Here is a 13,398-nt window from a genome sequence, read left to right on the forward strand (position 1 = left end):
TTTAAGCTGTTTGAATTATGGGGACACTAGGGATGTCCTCATAAACCACCTTTATACCCTCGTAACTACTATTGTGTATAACCTAAAATAATTTCCACTTAAACCACCAAAACCAAACCACCCACACACAGACCTCTTCAGAAGTGATTTCTCAGAGCACTTTCATGTGTCTGTGCCCTTGCCCTGTGGTGATAACTTTGATATGGGCTTTTATGGGATCAGTGGGAACAGGATTTCGCATGGTTATTATGACAGAGACCTCTCCATCTGTCTGATCTACACACTGGTCCTTTTCTTCATAATCCCCACATGTTCTACTTGAGTCTTCATTTCCCTGCCAATGGGAGGCCCAGGTAAACACGGGGAATGTTGTCTTCAATCACCCAGCTCAGAAGCAATTCAGATCAGATTTGTACACTTTATTGTAAGTTGCATTGGTAAGAAAAGTCTCTAAAAACATAAATGCAAATGTAGATAAACAGATTGTATCAAATCTTTATAATACACTGTAAACCCTAATGCTCAAAATAATTCATTATTTTGATTTGGGAAAAATTTAATCATACAAATTAGTTCCAATAATTTAACCTTGATGAGCATTTAGAACTTTCTCTTTCTTTTGAGTTTATGAATTTGACACCTTTTTAAGTAACCTGAATTGCTTTATTGTTTTTAGTTTAATGAACTTGTCTTTTTAAATTTACAATAACTTAAATTTGCCTGAAAATTGGCACCTTCCAGCATGTGTTGCATGACACCCTAAAGGGAGTGTAAATGTTAAAATTAAGTGTTATATGTGTCTTTGTGCAAGATGATTGTAAAGGGGATACATGTTCGTGTTTACTGTTTTGTTGTGTTATTTTGAAAAGTTTCTGTTGTTTGATGGGGTTACCATTTTGGTAAACAGTGGGTTAGGATGAGGAAAGTACAGTTTATGAATGTCATATGTTAGCTTTACTCATTGAGCAATTGTGATGCAAGTCAAAGCATTGTGTTACCAATTAGCATGCAAGCATTCACTGTACTATACTCTAGCTAGTACTAACTAGGTTTCCTGTACTTGAAGTATTTAAGTTGAGATTTCTTGTTAATTTTAAGTTCAGACAAAGCGTTAAAGTTAAGTGCCATCAAAATTTAGGAGTTAGCTTACTCAATATTTCAAGTTAAGGGCAACTCACATGCATGTATATGTGTATATAATGTACTATTAACTTGATTGCCTAATTAGTTTTTTAGTTCTGCTTACTTATTAGAGTTTACAGTATGTAAAATCCTCACCTTTTTCCTTTAGTTTGCCATACACCTTATTAAAGGGGTCATGACGTACTCTTCACAACTTAAATGTAAATATCCACTGTTCTGATTGCTAACATGTGCAGCTCTTCCAATACAGCTTTATTTGAAATCCAATCTGAAGAAAATGAAAATAAAAACTCCACACTACATTTCAGGGTTATCACATAACATACACCCAACACATTTCATATAAATATATTGAACTGTTCACTCAAGCAGCACCATTTAATAATAATTAACACCATAATTAGTTACTTCTGAAGTAATTCATTTAAATACTGTACAGACGATAGAATAATTCTATATAAAACAAATAAATAAAATTTAACATTTAATGTTAAAATATATGTTTTCCAATTTAACGCTGCTTAAATTCTTCGGCCAGTTCATGTATAATTCATTCGATTTTATATGATTTATTTGAAAGAATAAAAAGAACAGTTTCATGTCCATAATTTTATTTTCCATCTGGTCGAGGTTGATACGGTTTTTAGAAAGTAATTAGTAATAAGTAATGCAATTACTTTTCAGACAGAGTAATTGGTACAGTAATCTAATTACAATGTAGATTGTGTAATTAATAGAATTATTTAAATCCAGACAGGCACATGAAGGTGTCTTGTGTAAGACCACTTTGGATGAATGTCCCATGACAGGCCCATCTGTCTCCCCTTCATCAGTGTGACTGACTAAGCACCAGTGGGCGAGGCCTAGGGTGCAATGACAGAAAAATAGGCATTGCATATGCAGATATATTTGGTCCTTGTGACGTCACAAGTTCCACGAAATCCAAACAAGACGTTTTTGCAGCTTGGTTTAAATAAATGCTCTTTTTCTATTAAGGAGGGATTTTTCAGACAACATTGAGAAGAGGGGTTTGCTGGCAAATTGATCTCTAATGTCAAAAAACATCAGAAATTGAACTTAACTTACAATTCAATAAGTCAGAAACATTCTGTTATTTGTTTGCTCAAATTCTCTTTACATAAATTTTAAGCTCACAATATATCATTGTTGGACTGTGGATAAATCTAAAGGGATGACAAACATACTGTCTCAACTGAAACTGTTCAAAAGCACTTCACATGAGTCCAGCATCAAATTCAAACCCAACTCTTTTTAAATATACAGGTGAAACTCGAAAAATTAGAATATCGTGCAAAAGTTCATTAATTTCAGTAATTCAACTTAAAAGGTGCAACTAATATATTATATAGACTCATTACAAGCAAAGTAAGATATTTCAAGCCTTTATTTGATATAATTTTTATGATTATGGCTTACAGCTTATGAAAACCCCAAATTCAGAATCTCAGAAAATTAGAATATTGTGAAAAGGTTCAGTATTGTAGGCTCAAAGTGTCACACTCTAATCAGCTAAACACCTGCAAAGGGTTCCTGAGCCTTTAAATGGTCTGTCAGTCTGGTTCAGTTGAATTCACAATCATGGGGAAGACTGCTGACCTGACAGTTGTGCAGAAAACCATCATTGACACCCTCCACAAGGAGGGAAAGACTCAAAAGGTAATTGCAAAAGAAGTTGGATGTTCTCAAAGTGCTGTATCAAAGCACATTAATAGAAAGTTAAGTGGAAGGGAAAAGTGTGGAAGAAAAAGGTGCACAAGCAGCAGGGATGACCGTAGCCTGGAGAGGATTGTCAGGAAAAGGCCATTCAAATGTGTGGGGGAGCTTCACAAGGAGTGGACTGAGGCTGGAGTTACTGCATCAAGAGCCACCACACACAGACGGGTCCTGGACATGGGCTTCAAATGTCAAACGTCTTACCTGGGCTAAAGAAAAAAAGAACTGGTCTGTTGCTCAGTGGTTCAAAGTCCTCTTTTCTGATGAGAGCAAATTTTGCATCTCATTTGGAAACCAAGGTCCCAGAGTCTGGAGGAAGAATGGAGAGGCACACAATCCAAGATGCTTGAAGTCCAGTGTGAAGTTTCCACAGTCTGTGTTGGTTTGGGGAGCCATGTCATCGGCTGGTGTTGGTCCACTGTGCTTTATTATGTCCAGAGTCAACGCAGCCGTCTACTGGGACATTTTAGAGCACTTCATGCTTCCTTCAGCAGACAAGCTTTATGGAGATGCTGACTTCATTTTCCAGCAGGACTTGGCACCTGCCCACACTGCCAAAAGTACCAAAACCTGGTTCAATGACCATGGTATTACTGTGCTTGATTGGCCAGCAAACTCGCCTGACCTGAACCCCATAGAGAATCTATGGGGCATTGCCAAGAGAAAGATGAGAGACATGAGACCAAACAATGCAGAAGAGCTGAAGGCCGCTATTGAAGCATCTTGGTCTTCCATAACACCTCAGCAGTGCCACAGGCTGATAGCATCCATGCCACGCCGCATTGAGGCAGTAATTAATGCAAAAGGGGCCCAAACCAAGTACTGAGTACATATGCATGATTATACTTTTCAGAGGGCCGACATTTAAAATCCTTTTTTTTTTATTGATTTCATGTAATATTCTAATTTTCTGAGATTCTGAATTTGGGGTTTTCATAAGATGTAAGCCATAATCATCAAAATTATATCAAATAAAGGCTTGAAATATCTTACTTGGCTTGTAATGAGTCTATATAATATATTAGTTTCACCTTTTAAGTTGAATTACTGAAATTAATGAACTTTTGCACGATATTCTAATTTTTCGAGTTTCACCTGTAATGTACCACTGGCCCTGGGATATCTACAACTATTAGGCTTTCTTAGTAATATGACTAAGAAGAGCAGTAGAGAGTACAATTCATATCTCTGAATATGAACATGTATTTTCAGCATAATAGTGTTCCTCTTTTGCAATTTCAAAACCAGCAGGGAATGCAAGTTCTTATTAAAATAAGGTAATGCTGAGCAGTGGTGGTCCAATCCTTGCTGTGAATTAATGCACAAACCAATACCCCATATTCCAACCCAATTCAATAAGAACTCTGTGCCGTTTCTCCACATCAGCACATAGTGAGCAGGGACTCTTAAAGAGAGACTGATAGAGAAGGGAATGGTCAATCAAGTGTATAGTAGAGTGATTAAATAAGCCGTATTTTTTGTGACAATGAGACAAACAGGATAAGGTATATTGTTTATTCTCTGCTATTGACATATAGAGCCCATTGTCATTGCACGGCATTGAATAAAATGAAGAAGAAAAAACACACACACAAAAAAATAACAAATGTGTTTGCCACTCCAGTAACTCATCATTCTTGTATAGACATCTTCATCTACATGCTGCCTTGTCTATACATGTGCAATTCAATATCCAAACACATCTAACAGGGACAAGAGTATCACACATTACTAACCCATTTTTTAAATGGCTAAACTAGTGTTTAACCAACATGTTTTTAATGGCAGATACCAACATAGTCTCATGAGAATTCATATTAATTTGTAGTAGATGTCGAAATCATAAGATATTAACTTGGCACACACACAAATACATGACTTTTATTCCCATGGAGACCAACCAACAACAAAAAGAATTGTAAATAGATACAATACAGGCATCAAACCTAGCCTTCTATCCAACACTTTATTTTCACAAATGAAACGTCAATGAACAAATTTCTTTCTCATTCAATACTTGTTTCTCCATTTTTTCTCTATGGGAGTTAAAGTTGTATATTTTTGTATGAGCCAACTCATATGATTTTGGAAACATTTTACAAATAAGGTTACATTTGTTAAAGATTGTTCACCCAACAAAATAAATGCTCTCATCATTTACTCAACCTCATTCCATTCCAGTTGTGTATGACATTCTTTCTTCTTCTGAACACAAAAAAAGATTTTTAGAAGAATATCGCCGCTCTGTAGGCCCATACAATTTAAGTGTATGGTGATCAAACCTTTGAAGCACCAACATAAAACGTATTACATAAAAGTAATCAATATGACTCCAGTGGTTTAATCCATATTTCTGAAGTGATATGATAGGTGTGCATGAGAAACAGATCAATATTTAAGTCCTTTTTTACAATCATCTCCACTTTCACATTCCTTCACATTGTGAAAGTGAAGATTTAAAGTAAAAATGTACTTAAATATTGATCTGTTTCTCATGCACACCTATCATATCACTTCAGAAGATATGGATTAAACCACTGGAGTCATACTGATTAGTTTTATGCTGCCTCTATGTGCTTTTTGAAGCTTCAAAGTTTTTGCCACCATTCACTTGCATTGTGAGGACCAACAGAGCTGAAATATTCTTCTAAAATTCTTTCTTTGTGTTCTGCAGAAGAGTCACACACAACTGGGATGGCATGAGGGTGAGGAAATAATGAGAATTTTTAAAACTATCCCTGCATTATGTATCATGAACTAACAATGAACAATATATTTTTTTAAAGAATTTATTAATCTTTGTTAACAGTTGTAAATAAAAATACAATTGTTCATTGTTAGTTCACAGTGCATTAACTAACTTTTAATTTAAAAAATGTATTACTCTATGTTAAAATGAACATTAACCAAGATAAATAAATGCTGTCGAAGTATTGTTAATTGTTAGTTTAGGTATGTTAAATAATGTTGTTAACTAATTATAAACAAATGAACCCTATTGTAAAGTGTTACCACGATTTCTTACAATTTCTCCATCTCCTACTAATTATTACAACTTTTCATGAGACCGGGTTGGCTGATACTGATATCTAGGGAGCAGGATGGCAGATATAAGGAAGATATATATATATATATATATATATATAATTTTTTATTTAATGGTTGCAAACAAGATGAACACAATATCCTTCAGTTAAAAGTGCATATATTTACTTAAATTGACAAAAAAATATTTGAAAACAAAAAAAATTATTTATCCATTAAATATGCTGTCAGTAAATTTTGTTGGAATGACACTTCGCCGGAAGTTGGAAGGGCACAGCTAACCCTCGTGCGACCTTTGGGACGTTTTTGTTTTTTCGATCATTCTGGCTGTTTTAATGCCAATGGCATACATTTAACAGAATGTGTGTATTTCAACCTCTGTTCCTATAATGCATCTATAATACACTGTGTACACAAAATAATTACACTCAGGACCTTAAGGACAAAAATTTCCTCATTGAAACCCATTAAAACAAAATATTTGATCCCAGTGCCATTAAAGCATAAAATCAGTAATTCTTTGATATTATGCTTTCATTCTGGAGCCCTGGCTTACAAATGAAATATTTTAAATTGTCCACCAGAAGGCGCCATTTTCCCTAATGTTTCGCCTATGGAACATATATATACTTTTTCCTATTTTCTGGTTGCTGTATTGTAGAGCACTGCAGGCCAATCTAATAAATGATGGTGCTAAAATTGTGTGGGTGTGTTGGTATGGATGTCAGATTGTGTTTTGTATGTGTGTATTGAGAAATGTGTGTGTGTGTAAATCACAACAATGACATTATGTAAACAAACTGACATTTAAAGGCCATTTAAAATCCTGAAAATTAATGAATATTTAGTAGTTATGATCTGGACTGATGTTAGTTAAAAAAATAATATTAATATATAATATTATTATAGCAGTTTTTTGATGTTGACGTTTTTCTCCTCTAAGGACCTCTGAGTAAATTTTTTCAATTGACACACAAGGGTTAAAATCTCAAAATGGCAAATATAGGCTGATAAATTGCATGGCTGATGTATCTGTCTCCCACAAGAATAAACTGTATGTATACTGTAAGCTATGATAAATACTGTAGTATGTTGAAGCACACTATAGAGCTCAGTTATACTGTGTCGTAAGTGGGCTTATCACGCCATATCAGCACTGGGTCACTTCAGTACAGAAGCTAAGCTCAAATTGAATGAAACTAACAGACACATTTTGAATGATAAGATCAGAACATTGACTCATCCGTATAATGGCTGACACTGACAACTATTCCAAAAACTATAGACAACCACTTTTTTTTATTAAAAACATCATTACTATGTAGTCAGTACATATGAGTAGTTCCCGTCCATCTCTACTCTCTCCCTGCTTGTCCTGATTTGAATGGAGGTGGCACAATTTTAATGTACGTTAGTGCACCTGTGCAAACCTAACAAGACTAAACATAACCTTGATGATTTTGTCAGCATGTGTATTGATCTCCATGCAAAAGATCTCTGTCAACGAACTACAAACGCTCATTGACTGACAAGTAAGCCTCAGGGTATGATGGCACAAGTAAAGCCACACCACTTTGCCCACTGTTTAATTACAAGTCTCTTTACAATATCTTACTGCAAACACTATAGTCACAAAATTGAATGTGTATGCAGAGATGTACTATTGTAATGTGCACAAACCACTGTGTACACTGTAGAAAATCATCCATTGACAACTATATAGGAACATGTTTCAATCACTTTAAAATGTAAAAGTGTAGTTTTTTACCACTTCAGTAAAATTGATAATGTATTCAAATTGACCAGAATTACTCATTACTAGGTTTCATTTATTTTAATAATGCGTTTAATCATTTGAAATATTCATCTTTTGATCATCTAAGCTGAACTGTAACCTACAAGGTTGGAGTTGTACCATTATAATGCTGATATGTTCATCAAACTTAAATTTTATTTAATAGATTTGAAGATATATAAGCACTGGCAAGCATTCACAGCTGTCTCAGTTAGTTTCACAGTGTCATCTATCAAAGACAGGTTTAAATGGGTTAAGCTTCTGCGAACCTGTAGAGAGCAGCATTTGATATAATCAGATTCTTCTATACCATCAGTTTGTACCGTAAAGGGAGGGGAGCGACTATAGTAGTGCTCTTGCATTTTCCTGTCTTGGTAGCGGAAACATAATCGCTGTGTATTATTTTTCCACACATAGATAAACAAATCACGAACTAACTGCCTCTAAGTGCGAATATCCTTAATGCCAATGTAAATAGTTCGTAGCGGGTTGAAAGGTGCATCAATATTTTCCCGCGACGTGCATTGCATTACGCTAAACGGGGATAGCGACGAAGACCGCTCGTTGAGGAGCCTTGTGGGACTTCAGTAGACCCATTTCGGGTTTTGGAAGCAGTTTGGTTTCTTCAAAAGGAAGTGGGTGAGTTATTGTCCTCCGGTCAGCTGTCGCGTTGAGCTTTTCACTTCAGAGGTTTTCACTCGTATGCTACGCGCAAAAGCGCAGAGTCGTAAAACATCTGCGCCGATGTTTTATAGCTTTGCACTTTGCGCGCCACATTAGTAGACACCTCTGAACTGAGGTGAAAAGTAAGAGGAAGCTTGCCAAGTTCGGTTCAGCATACATACCAGAAGGCAAGTCACATTGGTCCCCATTGTTGTAGTTTGTATAAAGGGATATAGACACTATAGTGTATACTGTTACTTGCACCCGCAAGGACTATATAGCGCTGGCGAGAGAGTTGTTCACCGCCCCTTAGTGTCATAGGAACATTTACTAGGTCATTTGGGTACATTTTGAATGACTTGTCCTTGGCTTCCGAATAGTATCTTTTCATGTAGCATACTGTAGGTGGGCTTTTCCCCTCACATACATTAAGTTATGGCAATGCATTCTTGTGTGGGAAGTAATAAAATAATATTTCGCCCTGATATATAGCCCAGTGTATCATTCAGCTGTGTAGATTTATAAGGCTGGAATTTATAGGCCCTTTTGGATAAAAGTATCAGTTTCACATACGAAATCTACAGCAGGTTGCCACTAACTAAAAAAACTAAACAAAACGTAGTGGGCAGTTCACACCGAACTTGTTTTTGCGTCCGCCTTCGCTGTTTTTTATTGCTTTACTATGTAAACTTTTAGACGTATTGTCTAAAAGCGTCAACTGTCCCTAAACACCTGCATTCTGTTGTAATCGTGGCCACGTTACTATCTTTCATTCTTTATTTTCTTTTAAAGAACAACACGTTCGATCTGAACGGCCCCTTGGAATTTTTGTTTTTGTAAATTACACATTCATTGGCAGGATATTTTTGCTTGGCTTCAGCGGATGTTGCACATTACCTAATAAGAGGACACGAACTTGTCGTCATAAAGGGCTGAATAATTCAGTGAATGGTTATAATGAGGTCACGCGCGCGCCCCTAAAGAACCTAGACGGTGGAAACATATGCGATAAACAGTCCTCCATTCATGGTCAGGTTTCAAAGGAGCACTATTTACAAGTAGTGTAGCTCTAGCACACTTGGACTGATGTGACTTAACACGTTTCCTAACGCGTAACGCATTCGAGGGCGCATTTGCAACTGTGGTTAAAAGAACGCGGAATGAAGGAAATTAGTTCAGTTGCATAACAGCTCAGCTGACGTCCCGATGTGCATTCATTATCCTGACGTCAGAGCGGCCGTCGCCAGTGGGCATGGGTCAAACGAGGGAAAGCCTTCCTCAGCTGAACAGCCTGTACCCTGAGAATGTACATACACGCCTGTGCGTCTCTGCTCTCGTTGCTTTGCGGTGTCTTTAAGCAGTCTTAGGGCTTACCATGTGTCCTCGAAAGTGTTCTATTTTCAGTGCTCTATTTTCAGTGCTCTATTTTGCATTGGATATCTGAGTGTACGCACTACAGATTTAGCTCAGCAATCATGTCTGCACATGCATAAAGCCTGTATGAAATGTATTATAAAAACAAAAGCAACACTAATAACAACAGATGTTGTTTTACGCAGTCATGTTAAGTGTTACAACATCTCTGAGTTTAATATGTATTTTTTAAGTAATTTACATATGCATTTGACATTTATTCATTTTTTTTTTTTTTTTGCTTTAATCCAAATAATACAAAAGCGATTCATTTTAAAGAGACAGTAGTACGAAAAGTGCTGGATTACAAAGTTTCACTTGCATCAGAAAAATACACAGACACACACTTACTCGTTCTTTATATATTTATTTTTTTCCTTCACATTTTAGAATAATAGTAAAGTCATCACAACTATGGAAAAATAGAAATGGAAATTATGTTGTGACTAAAAAAATCCAAAATAAATCGAAACTGTGTTATATTTTAGCATCTTTAAAGTAAACACACTTTGCCTAGATTTTGCAGAAATGTACTCTTGACATTTTCTCAAACAACTTCTCAGGTATCTTGAGGGATGCTTTTTAAACAGTATTGAAAGAGTTCCCATATGCTGGGCACATGTGGCTGCTTTTCTTAATTATTCGGTCTAAGTCATCCATTTCCAAAACTTTATTTTTTATTTTTTTATTTTAGTTTTGTAATTAAATAAATTCATATGTTGGCACATATTTTTGTCTACAAAACTAATTTCAAACATTTAAGCATACACCTTCAAAGATCAAAAGATTTTTAAGATCATGAGTAACATTTCAGGCAAGTGACCCCACACTTTTGAATGGTAGTGTATGCATATATATATATGTACAGCTCTAGAAAAAATTAAGAGACCACTAAAATTGATCAGTTTTTCTGGATTTACTATTTATAGGTATGTGTTTGAGTAAAATGAAAATTTTTGTTGTATTCTATAAAGTACTGACAACATTTCTACCAAATTCAAAATAACAATATTGTCATTTAAAGCGTTTATTTACAGAAAATGACAACTGGCCAAAATAACAAAAAAGGACCTCGAATAATGCAAAAAAAACAAGTTCATATTAATTTTTAAACAACACAATACTAATGTTTTAACTTAGGAAGTGTTCAGAAATCAATATTTTGTGGAACAACCCTGATTTTTAATCATAGCTTGAATGCATCTTGGCATGCTCTCCACCAGTCTTTCACTTTGCTGTTGGGTGACATTATGCCACTCCTGGTGCAAAAATTCAACCAGCTCGGCTTTGTTTGATGGCTTGTGGCCATCCGTCTTCCTCTTGATCACATTCCAGAGGTTTTCAATGGGGTTCAGGAGATTGGGCTGGCCATGACAGGTTTTGATCAGGTGGTCCTCCATCCACACCTTGTTTGACCTGGCTGTGTGGCATGGAGCATTGTCCTGCTGGAAAAAACAATCCTCAGAGTTGGGGAACATTGTCAGAACAGAAGGAAACACGTTTTTTTCCAAGATAACCTTTTACGTGGCTTGATTCATGCATCCTTCACAAAGACGAATCTGCCAGATTCCAGCTTTGCTGAAGCACCCCCAGATCATCACCGATCCTTCACCAAATTTCAAAGTGGGTGCGAGACACTGTGGCTTGAACGCCACCCCTGGTCTCTGTTTAACTATTAGATGACTTTAAATTATTTCCATATATATATGAAGTCAGAAGTTTACTTATACTGTAACCAAATACATTTAAACTCAGTTTTTCACAATTCCTGACATTTAATCGTAGAAAACTATACCTGAGTCAGGTGATGGAGTGTGATGGGAGGAGGGCAGAATCAGCCAGAGGCGCCAGTTCAAGAGAGACGCACGTGGCCATGCTGCATGTTTGTTTATGTTGGTTTTAAGTTAAGTTTGACATTAAAACTTAATGTTTACTGTTCCGCCGGTTCCTGCCTCCTCCTTGCCCATCCTTATACTGTTAAACTGTAGTCTGACTTTTTTATGGTGGTTTTAATGGCTTCCAGGGAAAAAACATTCCTATGTGAAAAACCTGAGTGTTTTTTTTTACTCTGAGCTCAAGTTTGTTCGACAAATAAATGCTGTTTTAAAAAAAAAAAAAAATCCATCTTATATCTATAGCAAAGTTGAAGTCCATCCTTTCTTTTGATGATTTGGAGAAGGTTGTGCATGCCTTTGTGTCTTCTCGTTTGGACTATTGTAATGCTTTGTAACTGGGTGTGAGTCAGGCCTCTCTCTCTCGCCTGCAGCTGGTCCAGAATTCAGCTGCTAGGCTTTTAACTGGAATAAGGAAAGAGACCATATTACCCCAGTATTGATTTCCCTAAATTGGTTACCGATCCAATACAGAATCAAGTACAAATTGTTGCTGTATGTATTTAAGGCTCTCCATGGTCTTGCACCAGAGAACATCTCTGATTTAATAAGCTTACATCAACCTTCAAGGTCTCTCCACTCTGGTGATCAGCTGTGTCTGTCAGTCCCTCGATTTCGCCTTAAAACTCAAGGTGATAGAGCTTTTGCGGTGGCAGCCCCTAGACTTTGGAATGAGCTTCCATTGATCATAAAATCATCTCCGTCTCTAGTCTCTTTCCAGGAGGCCTTAAAAACGTATTTATTTTCCATAGCTTTTAATTAATTGCATTATAAATTGTACTAGGTCAAATTTATCTTATCCTGTTTTTATTGGTTTTAAATGCTTTTTGCATTCTTAAGCTGTATGTATGTGATTTTACAGCACTTTGGTACCCAGTGCGGTTTTTGAAAGTGCTCTATAAATAAAATTGAGTTGAGTTGAGTTTTAGAGCAGTGGCTTCTTTCTTGATGAGGAGCCTTTCAGGTTATGTCAATATAGGACTTGTTTTACTGTGGATATAGATACTTGTCTACCTGTTTCCTCCAGCATCTCCACAAGGCCCTTTTCTGTTGTTCTGGGAGTCATTTGCACTTTTTCACCAAACTATGTTCATCTCTTGGAGAAAGAATGTGTCTCCTTCCTGAGCGGTATGATGGCTGCGTGGTCACATGGTGTTTATACTTGCGTATTATTATTTGTACAGATGAACTTGGTACCTTCAGGCATTTGGAAATTGCTCCCAAGGATGTATCAGATTTGAGGAGGGCCACAATTTGTTTATGAGGTCTTGGCTGATTTCTTTTGATTTTCCCATGATGTCATCAAAGAGGCACTGATTTTGAAGGTAGGCCTTAAAATACATCCACAGGTACATCTCCAATTCAGTACACCTCCTATCAGAAGCTAATTGGCTAATTGGCTAAATGCTTGACATAATTGTCTGGAATTTTACAAGCTGCTTAAAGGCACAGTTAACTTAGTGTATGTAATCTTCTGACCCACTGGAATTGTGATATATTCAATTAAAAGTGAAACAATCTGTCTGTAAACAATTGTTGTAAAGATTACTTGCGTCATGCACAAAGTAGATGTCCTAATTAAATGACTTGCCAAAACTATAGTTTGCTAATATTAAATCTATGGAGTGGTTAAAAATGTGTTTTAATGACTTCAACTTAAGTGTATGTAAACTTCTGACTTCAACTGTATATACTCTATGTATATATGTGAGT

The 13,398-nt window shown here is 36.2% G+C and overlaps 1 protein-coding gene across 1 annotated transcript in view; it reads left to right on the top strand.

Annotated features, from left to right (window-relative positions):
- Positions 1–8,101: 8,101 nt before the first annotated feature.
- Positions 8,102–13,398, top strand: part of LOC127652744 (thyroid hormone receptor alpha-A-like) — a 79,592-nt gene continuing 74,295 nt past the window's right edge. The window contains exon 1 of the mRNA XM_052139092.1: positions 8,102–8,356. The gene's annotated coding sequence lies outside the window, so the exon portion shown is untranslated. The remainder of the gene's footprint in view (positions 8,357–13,398) is intronic.

Source organism: Xyrauchen texanus, chromosome 12 (genome assembly GCF_025860055.1).
Source record: "Xyrauchen texanus isolate HMW12.3.18 chromosome 12, RBS_HiC_50CHRs, whole genome shotgun sequence".
NCBI classification, from domain to species: Eukaryota; Metazoa; Chordata; class Actinopteri; order Cypriniformes; family Catostomidae; genus Xyrauchen; species Xyrauchen texanus.